Below are 11,066 nucleotides of genomic sequence, written 5' to 3' on the forward strand. Positions count from 1 at the left end.
AAGTAACAAGTAATGGTAGACCTAACAATTAATTATAGTGATTTTACTTATATAAATTTTGTTTATAAATTATTAAGTAATTAAAACTTGTAATTATGTTACAAAATTGGTAATGGAATTACGTAAAAATCAGTAACGGAATTACTGCAGCTGAATTTGGCTACAATGGGAAATCTTAATAGTCACAAACCACAAGTTGGGTCACCTGCTACTGTCCTCCGTTCCACTGGCATACTGTTATGTTCAGCACATAACTGTTTTCTTTCTGTTTCTGTCGTCTTGTGGTTAAACCAAGAGTGTTAAAACAGTCTGAGTCTGGACAACCCCTCCCTCTCTCTCTCTGCCTTTCTCTCTCATTCTCCAGTGAAGGTCACCTCTCCCAGCTCTTACTGCCACCTACCCATGAACCCCCTCTCTTTCCATTTACTGTAACCAGCATCCTCACCCACCGAGCACCGACCGACGCCAGACGTCCACGGACATTGAAAATTTGTGGAAATTTGGTCAGTCAACCCTGGCCTTGATGTTAACGTCCACAGACAAACCGGACTGGACCAAATCTGAACCTATCATAGACGTACAGAACCAGTCAAAAGTTTGGACACACATACAGTGCCTTGCAAAAGTATTAATTTCCCTTGGTGTTTTTCCTATTTTGTTGCATTACAACCTGTAATTTAAACTGATTTTTTGGGGGGATTTCATGTAACGGACATAAACAAAATAGTCCAAATTGGTGAAGTGAAATGAAAAAAATAACTTGTTTCAAAAAATTCGAAACAATTTAAAACGGAAAAGTGGTGCGTGCATATGTATTCACCCCCTTTGTTATGAAGCCCCTAAATAAGATCTGGTGCAACCAATTACCTTCAGAAGTCACATAATTAGTTAAATAAAGTCCACCTGTGTGCAATCTAAGTGTCACATGATCTGTCATATGATCTCAGTATATATACACCTGTTCTGAAAGGCCAAAGAGTCTGCAACACCACTAAGCAAGGGGCACCACCAAGCAAGCGGCACTATGAAGACCAAGCAGCTCTCTAAACAGGTCAGGGACAAAGTTGCAGAGAAGTACAGATCAGGGTTGGGTTATAAAAAAATATCCGAAACTTTGAACATCCCACGGAGCACCATTAAATCCATTATTAAAAAATGTAAAGAATATGACACCACAACAAACCTGCCAAGAGAGGGCCGCACACTAAAACTCATAGACCAGGCAAGGAAAGACAACAAACAAAGAGGCTGCAAAGCTCCACAGCGGAGATTGGAGTATCTGTCCATAGGACCACTTTAAGCCGTCCACTCCACAGAGCTGGGCTTTACGGGAGAGTGGCCAGAAAAAGCCATTGCTTAAAGACAAAAATAAGCAAACACGTGTGGTGTTTGCCAAAAGGCATGTGGGAGACTCCCCAAACATATGGAAGATGGTACTCTGGTCAGATGAGACTAAAATGTAGCTTTTTGGCCATCAAGGAAAATGCTATGTCTGGCGCAAACCCAACACCTCTCATCACCCTGAGAACACCATGCCCAGTGAAGCATGGTGTTGGCAGCATCATGCTGTGGGGATGTTTTTCATCGGCAGGGACTGGGAAACTGGTCAGAATTGAAGTAATGATGGAGGGCGCTAAATACAGAGAAATTCTTGAGGGAAACCTGTTTCAGTCTTCCAGAGATTTGAAACTGGGACGGAGGTTCACCTTCCAGCAGGACAATGACCCTAAGCATACTGCTAAAGCAACAATCGAGTGGTTTAAGGGGAAACATTTAAATGTCTTGGAATGGCCTAGTCAAAGCCCAGACCTCAATCCAATTGAGAATCTGTGGTATGACTTAAAGATTGCTGTACACCAGATCAAATCAAATTTTATTGGTCACATACACAAGGTTAGCAGATGTTAATGCGAGTGTAAATGCTTGTGCTTCTAGTTCCGACCGTGCAGGAATATCTAACAAGTAATCTAACAATTTCACAATAGCTACCTTATACACACAAGTGTAAAGGAATGAATAATAATATGTACATATAAATACAGTGGGGAGAACAAGTATTTGATACACTGCCGATTTTGCAGGTTTTCCTACTTACAAAGCATGTAGAGGTCTGTAATTTTTATCATAGGTACACTTCAACTGTGAGAGACGGAATCTAAAACAAAAATCCAGAAAATCACATTGTATGATTTTTAAGTAATTCCTTTGCATTTTATTGCATGACATAAGTATTTGATACATCAGAAAAGCAGAACTTAATATTTGGTACAGAAACCTTTGTTTGCAATTACAGAGATCATACATTTCCTGTAGTTCTTGACCAGGTTTGCACACACTGCAGCAGGGATTTTGGCCCACTCCTCCATACAGACCTTCTCCAGATCCTTCAGGTTTCGGGGCTGTCGCTGGGCAATACGGAATTTCAGCTCCCTCCAAAGATTTTCTATTGGGTTCAGGTCTGGAGACTGGCTAGACCACTCCAGGACCTTGAGATGCTTCTTACGGAGCCACTCCTTAGTTGCCCTGGCTGTGTGTTTCGGGTCGTTGTCATGCTGGAAGACCCAGCCACGACCCATCTTCAATGCTCTTACTGAGGGAAGGAGGTTGTTGGCCAAGATCTCGCGATACATGGCCCCATCCATCCTCCCCTCAATACGGTGCAGTCGTCCTGTCCCCTTTGCAGAAAAGCAGCCCCAAAGAATGATGTTTCCACCTCCATGCTTCACGGTTGGGATGGGTTCTTGGGGTTGTACTCATCCTTCTTCTTCCTCCAAACACAGCGAGTGGAGTTTAGACCAAAAAGTAATATTTTTGTCTCATCAGACCACATGACCTTCTCCCATTCCTCCTCTGGATCATCCAGATGGTCATTGGCAAACTTCAGACGGGCCTGGACATGCGCTGGCTTGAGCAGGGGGACCTTGCGTGCGCTGCAGGATTTTAATCCATGACGGCGTAGTGTGTTACTAATGGTTTTCTTTGAGACTGTGGTCCCAGCTCTCTTCAGGTCATTGACCAGGTCCTGCCGTGTAGTTCTGGGCTGATCCCTCACCTTCCTCATGATCATTGATGCCCCACAAGGTGATATCTTGCATGGAGCCCCAGTCCGAGGGTGATTGACCGTCATCTTGAACTTCTTCCATTTTCTTATAATTGCGCCAACAGTTGTTGCCTTCTCACCAAGCTGCTTGCCTATTGTCCTGTAGCCCATCCCAGCCTTGTGCAGGTCTACAATTTTATCCCTGATGTCCTTACACAGCTCTCTGGTCTTGGCCATTGTGGAGAGGTTGGAGTCTGTTTGATTGAGCGTGTGGACAGGTGTCTTTTATACAGGTAACGAGTTCAAACAGGTGCAATTAATACAGGTAATGAGTGGAGAACAGGAGGGCTTCTTAAAGAAAAACTAACAGGTCTGTGAGAGCCGGAATTCTTACTGGTTGGTAGGTGATCAAATACTTATGTCATGCAATAAAATGCAAAGGAATTACTTAAAAATCATACAATGTGATTTTCTGGATTTTTGTTTTAGATTCCGTCTCTCACAGTTGAAGTTTACCTATGATAAAAATTACAGACCTCTACATGCTTTGTAAGTAGGAAAACCTGCAAAATCGGCAGTGTATCAAATACTTGTTCTCCCCACTGTATATGGATGAGTGATGGCTGTGCGGCATAGGCAAGATGCAGTAGATGGTATAGAGTAGAGTATATACATCTGAGATAAGTCTTTTAGGGTATGTAAACATTATACACTGCTCAAAAAAATAAAGGGAACACTAAAATAACACATCCTAGATCTGAATGAATGAAATATTCTTATTAAATACTTTTTTCTTTACATAGTTGAATGTGCTGACAACAAAATCACACAAAAATGATCAATGGAAATCAAATTTATCAACCCATGGAGGTCTGGATTTGGAGTCACACTCAAAATTAAAGTGGAAAACCACACTACAGGCTGATCCAACTTTGATGTAATGTCCTTAAAACAAGTCAAAATGAGGCTCAGTAGTGTGTGTGGCCTCCACGTGCCTGTATGACCTCCCTACAACGCCTGGGCATGCTCCTGATGAGGTGGCGGATGGTCTCCTGAGGGATCTCCTCCCAGACCTGGACTAAAGCATCCGCAAACTCCTGGACAGTCTGTGGTGCAACGTGGCGTTGGTGGATGGAGCGAGACATGATGTCCCAGATGTGCTCAATTGGATTCAGGTCTGGGGAACGGGCGGGCCAGTCCATAGCATCAATGCCTTCCTCTTGCAGGAACTGCTGACACACTCCAGCCACATGAGGTCTAGCATTGTCTTGCATTAGGAGGAACCCAGGGCCAACCGCACCAGCATATGGTCTCACAAGGGGTCTGAGGATCTCATCTCGGTACCTAATGGCAGTCAGGCTACCTCTGGCGAGCACATGGAGGGCTGTGCGGCCCCCCAAAGAAATGCCACCCCACACCATGACTGACCCACCGCCAAACCGGTCATGCTGGAGGATGTTGCAGGCAGCAGACGTTCTCCACGGCGTCTCCAGACTCTGTCACGTCTGTCACGTGCTCAGTGTGAACCTGCTTTCATCTGTGACGAGCACAGGGCGCCAGTGGCAAATTTGCCAGTCTTGGTGTTCTCTGGCAAATGCCAAACGTCCTGCACGGTGTTGGGCTGTAAGCACAACCCCCACCTGTGGACGTCGGGCCCTCATACCACCCTCATGGAGTCTGTTTCTGACCGTTTGAGCAGACACATGCACATTTGTGGCCTGCTGGAGGTCATTTTGCAGGGCTCTGGCAGTGCTCCTCCTTGCACAAAGGCGGAGGTAGCGGTCCTGCTGCTGGGTTGTTGCCCTCCTACGGCCTCCTCCACGTCTCCTGATGTACTGGCCTGTCTCCTGGTAGCGCCTCCATGCTCTGGACACTACGCTGACAGACACAGCAAACCTTCTTGCCACAGCTCGCATTGATGTGCCATCCTGGATGAGCTGCACTACCTGAGCCACTTGTGTGGGTTGTAGACTCCGTCTCATGCTACCACTAGAGTGAAAGCACCGCCAGCATTCAAAAGTGACCAAACATCAGCCAGGAAGCATAGGAACTGAGAAGTGGTCTGTGGTAACCACCTGCAGAACCACTCCTTTATTGGGGGTGTCTTGCTAATTGCCTATAATTTCCACCTGTTGTCTATTCCATTTGCACAACAGCATGTGAAATGTATTGTCAATCAGTGTTGCTTCCTAAGTGGACAGTTTGATTTCACAGAAGTGTGATTGACTTGGAGTTACATTGTGTTGTTTAAGTGTTCCCTTTATTTTTTTGAGCAGTGTATAAAGTGGCATTGTTTAAAGTGACTAGTAATACATTTATTACATCCAATTTTTTATTATTAAAGTGGCTAGAGATTTGAGTCAGTATGTTGGCAGCAGCCACTCAATGTTAGTGATGGCTGTTTAACAGTCTGATGGCCTTGAGATAGAAGCTGTTTTTCAGTCTCTCGGTCCCAGCTTTGATGCACCTGTACTGACCTCGCCTTCTGGATGATAGCGGGTTGAACAGGCAGTGGCTGTTCACCAGTGGAACCCATCCAACTTGAAGGAGCTGGAGCAGTTTTGCCTTGAAGAATGGGCAAAAATCCCCATGGCTAGATGTGCTAAGCTTATAGAGACATACCCCAAGAGACTTGCAGCTGTAGTTGCTGCAAAAGGTGGCTCTACAAAGTATTAACTTTGGGGGGGTGAATAGTTACGTACGCTCAAGTTTCAGTTTTTTGTCTTACTTCTTGTTTGTTTCACAATAAAAAAGATTTTGCATCTTCAAAGTGGTAGGCATGTTGTGTAAATCAAATTATACAAATCTATTTTAATTCCAGGTTGTAAGGCAACAAAATAGGAAAAATGCCAAGGGGCGTGAATACTTCCGCAAATCACTATACTAATTCAAGGGTTTTTCTTTACTTTACTATTTTCTACATTGTAGACAAATAGTGAAGGCATCAAAACTATGGAATAACACATATGGAATCATGTAGTAACGAGAAAAGTGTAAAGCAAATAGAAAATTAGATTTTAGATTCTTCAAAGTAGCCACCATTTGCCTTGATGACAGCTTTACACACTCTCAACCAGCTTCATGAGGCATTTTCTCAACCAGCTTCATGAGGTAGTCACTTGGAATACATTTCAATTAACAGGTGTGCCTTGTTAAAAATGAATTTGTGGAATTCCTTTCCTTAATGCATATGAGCCAATCAGTTGTGTTGTGACAAGGTAGGGGTGGTATACAGAAGATATCCCTATTTGGTAAAAGACCAACTCCATATTATGGCAGCTCAAATAAGCAAAGAGAAACAACAGTCCATCATTACTTGAAGACATGAAGGTCAGTCAATCCGGAAAACTTCTAAAACGTTGAACGTTTCTTCAAGTGCAGTCGCAAAAACCATCAAGCGCTGATGAAACTGGCTCTCATGAGGACCGCCACAGGAATGGAAGACCCAGAGTTACCTCTGCTACAGAGTACAAGTTCATTGGAGTTAACTGCACCTCAGACGGCAGCCCAAATAAATTCTTCACAGAGTTCAAGTTACAGACACATCTCAACATCAACTGTTCAGAGGAGACTGCGTGAATAAGGCCTTCGTGGTTGAATTGCTGCAAAGAAACCACTACTAAAGGACACCAATAAGATAAAGAGACTTGCTTGGGCCAAGAAACACGAGCAATGGACATTAGACCGGTGGAAATCTGTCCTTTGGTCTGATGAGTTCAAATTTGAGATTTTTGTTTCCAACCAACGTATCTTTGTGAGATGCATAGTAGGTGAATGGATGACCTCTGCATGTGTGGTTCCCACCGTGAAGCATGGAGGAGGAGGTGTGATGGTGTGGGGGTGCTTTGCTGGTGACACTGTCTGTGATTTATTTAGAATTCAAGGCACACTTAACCAGCATGGCTACCACAGCATTCTGCAGCGATACGCCATCCCATCTGGTTTGTGCTTAGTGGGACTATCATTTGTTTTTCAACAGGAGAATGACCCAAAACACACCTCCAGGCTGTGTAAGGGCTATTTGACCAAGAAGGAGAGTGATGGTGCTGCATCAGATGACCTGGCCTGGTTTGGGTTGAGTTGGACCACAGAGTGAAGGAAAAGCAGCCAACAAGTACTTAGCATATGTGCGAACTCCTTCAAGACTGTTGGAAAAGCATTCCTCATGAAGCTGGTTGAGAGAATGCCAAGAGTGTGCAAAGCTGTCATCAAGGCAAAGGGTGGCTACTTTGAAGAATCTCAAATATAAAATAGATTTTGATTTGTTAAACACTTTTTTGGTTACAACATTATTCCATGTGTTATTTCATCGTTTTGATGTCTTAACTATTATTATACAATGTAGAAAATATTAAAAATAAAGAAAAATCCTTGAATGAGTAGGTGTGTCCAAACTTTTGACTGGTACTGTATGTTTCACAAGTTTGGATAGCACAGTACAGTACAGTACAGTGAGTAGAGCTCAGTCAAGAACAGTACAAGACAATACAGTGGTACAGTAACAGTACAATAAAGTAGAGTAAAGAAAATGTAGCAAAGTACAGTAGAGTACAGTATATTGTATTGTACTCTACTTATACTGCTATACTCTACTATACTGTACTCTTCTACTGCACTGTACTGAACTCTACCCTACTCTGCTGTGCTGTATTGTACTGCACTCTGCTGTATTGTACTGCACTGTACTCTGCTGTGCTGTATTGTACTGCACTGTGATGTCCAAACGTGTGAAACATGATTATGCATTTCTGTATAGTACAGATCCGGGACCCATGATGTAAACCATTTCCATAATTCTGTCACCGGGTGTAGAGCCACTTCACTTACTATAGTTCAGTAACCAAATAATATTTTTTCAAACTCAAGGTGCCGTGTCATAGCTGACATCCCATTCTTTCTGCAGACATCTTTGAATTGGGGCGACAGGTAGCCTAGTGGTTTGAGTGTTGGGCCAGTAACCGAAAGGTTGCTAGATCAAATCCCTGAGCTGACAAGGTAAAAATCTGTCGTTCTACCCCTGAACAAGGCAGTTAACCCACAATTCCTAGACCGTCATTGTAAATAAGAATTTGTTCTTAATTAACTGACTTGCCTAGTTAAATAAAATAATTTAAAAAAACATATTTGAATCTTAATTCGGAGCAGATATTTAACAGAGTTTTTGAAAAATGTGGTCGCATAGAATCCTGAGGGAGATTTCACCGTAATTCCGTTACCGAAGTTTGCATCTGCACAGTTCTTCCACTAAATTTGTTTGTGCAAATGTTTCTGTGGAAATGTTTGAAAGTAGTCCGTGTGCATAGAGTTGTATGGTTTGTTCTACTTTGAAATCAATGGTTTTTGTTTGGCATACATTTTAAAGTGAAAAAACTGAGTCAAAGCGTAATTCTGTTACCGTGGAATTGCCCTATACATTATCTGGTAATAAGGCTATAACATGATTCCGGCACATAGGTAGACTAGATGTATAGTCTAGTCTGAAGATGATATGGCATTGTGGCAGGAAACCATGTCATCTTATTTTGACAGCAGTGCCACAGACAGTCGTTATGCAACATCAAGGAGCATCTCTCTCTCACACACACACACACACAAGCACACACACACACACACACACACACACACACACACACAGGATGGCTCTGGTAACGGTTATCAAGCTAACCCAACCAGCCAGCTGAAGTAAACAGACCTCAGACATTTGTGACATGGCCAGTTCAGGAAATCTCTCTCTCGCTATCTGTGAGTGTTGATATGTCCAACATGGCACAAGATCACAGCGATTAAGCTACTAGGTCTAGGATATGAAATTGGCTGCCATAGTCGCGTAATAATGCAAGTACAATAATAATAATAACAATAACAATAATACATTATAATTAACAATAATAATAGACCTATAATAAACACTGATTAGGCCTACAAATGCCATGTTTCTCATCAAACTGGTTTCATCCGATTTGCAACAATTGGCATTTGGACCATAATAATAACGCTGGCTCATAATTTGTTGCGTTTCCAATGCAGCGTCGATGTTCGTGTAAACACCACGTCGTCCACTGTACTGTATATGAAATCTATTAAAAACACGATATACGAGACATCGGCTACCTTCTGCGGTCCCCAACCAAACAGATGTGCGCGAGGCGAGGAACACCAACAAACACACATGCGTCTCGCTCAGTGGTCTCGCCATGGAAGGCGCGTCACACACTCAACAGCATCAGCACAGTAGTCTACACCCCACCACCACAGATATACGCACCGTCAACCACTATACCTCACCATGTCCAATTGCATGGTCATGATGCCTGGGTGAATTTAATTCATATCCCGATTCGAATGTTCCAATTCAATTTCACTCACTGACGGGACTGACAGAGGCGCGAGACTAGATCGAGAGATTTCGAGCAAAATTTCTATAAAAGGACAGACACAGCAGCCTGCTGATGCACGCACGGACGGAGCTCGAGAGGAGCGGAGCGCGTGGCTGGGTTCATGCTGTGCGTTTTACCTTACCCAGCTAGTTAGTGGTGGGTCCTCCAGTGGTCAAAACCAAATCAACCCTGCTTCAGCTGCTGCTTCGCTGAATCCCCCGGAAGGCAACCTTCCCTCCTCGCCCTGTCACCGTCTTTAGAGGACGTTAAACCCCGTGTCACCGGCACCGTTCATGGGGTGAGGAGGGTTTCTAGTTGGGGAGCGAAGACGCGCGGTTTCAATTACGGTCTTCGCTGCCTCGATGTCAGACACAGATGCCTTCTGTTTATTGTGCCCCTCTCTCTCTCGGTATTGAGTGGAGGTAGTGTCAGAGCCGTATTATGCTGTTATGACGACAGGGGGAGACTGCCACTGATAAAGCTCTTCCACGAATGGGGGAAAAAAGGAAAAGGGGTGGGCTACTCAAAGAAACTCTCGCGAGAAGAAACGCAGCTATCCCATACGCATCTATTCTTCATGGATCAACAAGGGTTTGCTTGCCAATACACTTGCCAGTACACTGACCACACTTGGTATGTAGGCTGATATGATGTTCTGATATTTGTATTTCATTTTTTTAATCTGTCTCTCTTTCAAAATCGAATTGCTTTATTCACATGACATACTATTAGTAGTAATAAGGGGGCAGTAGGCCTGATAACTGATGATGATGAAACAGCCTATAGGGAGGAGTTCAGAGACAACAACCTCTCCCTCAATGTCAGCAAGACAGAGGAGCTGATCATGGACTACAGGAAACAGAGGGCCCGAGTACGCCCCGATACACATCAACAGGGCTGTAGTGGAGCGGGTCGGGAGCTTCAAAGTTCCTCGGTGTCCACATCACTAAGGATCTATCATGGTCAACACACACCAACACAGTCGCGAAGAGGGCACAACAACGCCTCTTCCCCCTCAGAAGGCTGAAAAGATTTGGCACGTGCCCTCAGATGCTCAAAAAGTTCTACAGCTGCACCATTGTGCACATCTTGACTGGCTGCATCACCGCTTGGCATGGCAACTGCTTGGCATCCGACCGGAAAGCCCTACAGAGGATAGTGCGTACAGCCCCAGTACATCACTGGGGCCGAGCTGCTTGCCATTCAGGACCTCTACACCAGGCGGTGTCAGAGGAATGCTCTAAAAATTGTCAGACTCCAGCCACCCAAGTCATAGACTGTTCTTTCTGCCACCGCAAGGCAAGCGGTACCTTTGCACCAACTTTGGAAACAACAGGGCCCTGAACAACTTCTACCACCAAGCCATAAGACTGCTAAATAGTTAGCAAAATAACTACCCGGACTATCTGCATTGACCCATTTTGCACTGTTTTGACTTCATCACATACGCTGCTGCTACTGTTTATTATCTGTTACTTTATTCCTAGTTATATGTACATAGCTACCTCAATTACCTCATACCCCTGCATATCAACTTGGTTCTGGTACCGTTACTCATTGTGTATTTATTATTACGTGTTTTACTTTTCTATTATTTCTCTATTTTCTTTCTCTCAGCATTGTTGGGAAGGGCCCGTGAGTAAGCGTGT

At 43.9% G+C, this 11,066-nt stretch overlaps 1 protein-coding gene across 2 annotated transcripts in view; it reads right to left on the reverse strand.

The window, feature by feature from the left end:
* The window catches only part of LOC139534302 (acetylcholinesterase-like), a 39,485-nt gene extending 29,566 nt beyond the window's left edge, over positions 1-9,919 (reverse strand). Inside the window, exon 1 of one of the 2 annotated variants that reach the window (XM_071333349.1) lies at positions 9,560-9,919. The gene's annotated coding sequence lies outside the window, so the exon portion shown is untranslated. Of the gene's footprint in view, positions 1-9,305; positions 9,492-9,559 lie in introns of those variants that run through there. The other variant, XM_071333350.1, reaches the window with a different exon arrangement.
* Between the last annotated feature and the right edge of the window lie 1,147 nt (positions 9,920-11,066).

The sequence above is a fragment of the Salvelinus alpinus genome, chromosome 11 (assembly GCF_045679555.1).
Source record: "Salvelinus alpinus chromosome 11, SLU_Salpinus.1, whole genome shotgun sequence".
NCBI lineage: Eukaryota > Metazoa > Chordata > Actinopteri > Salmoniformes > Salmonidae > Salvelinus > Salvelinus alpinus.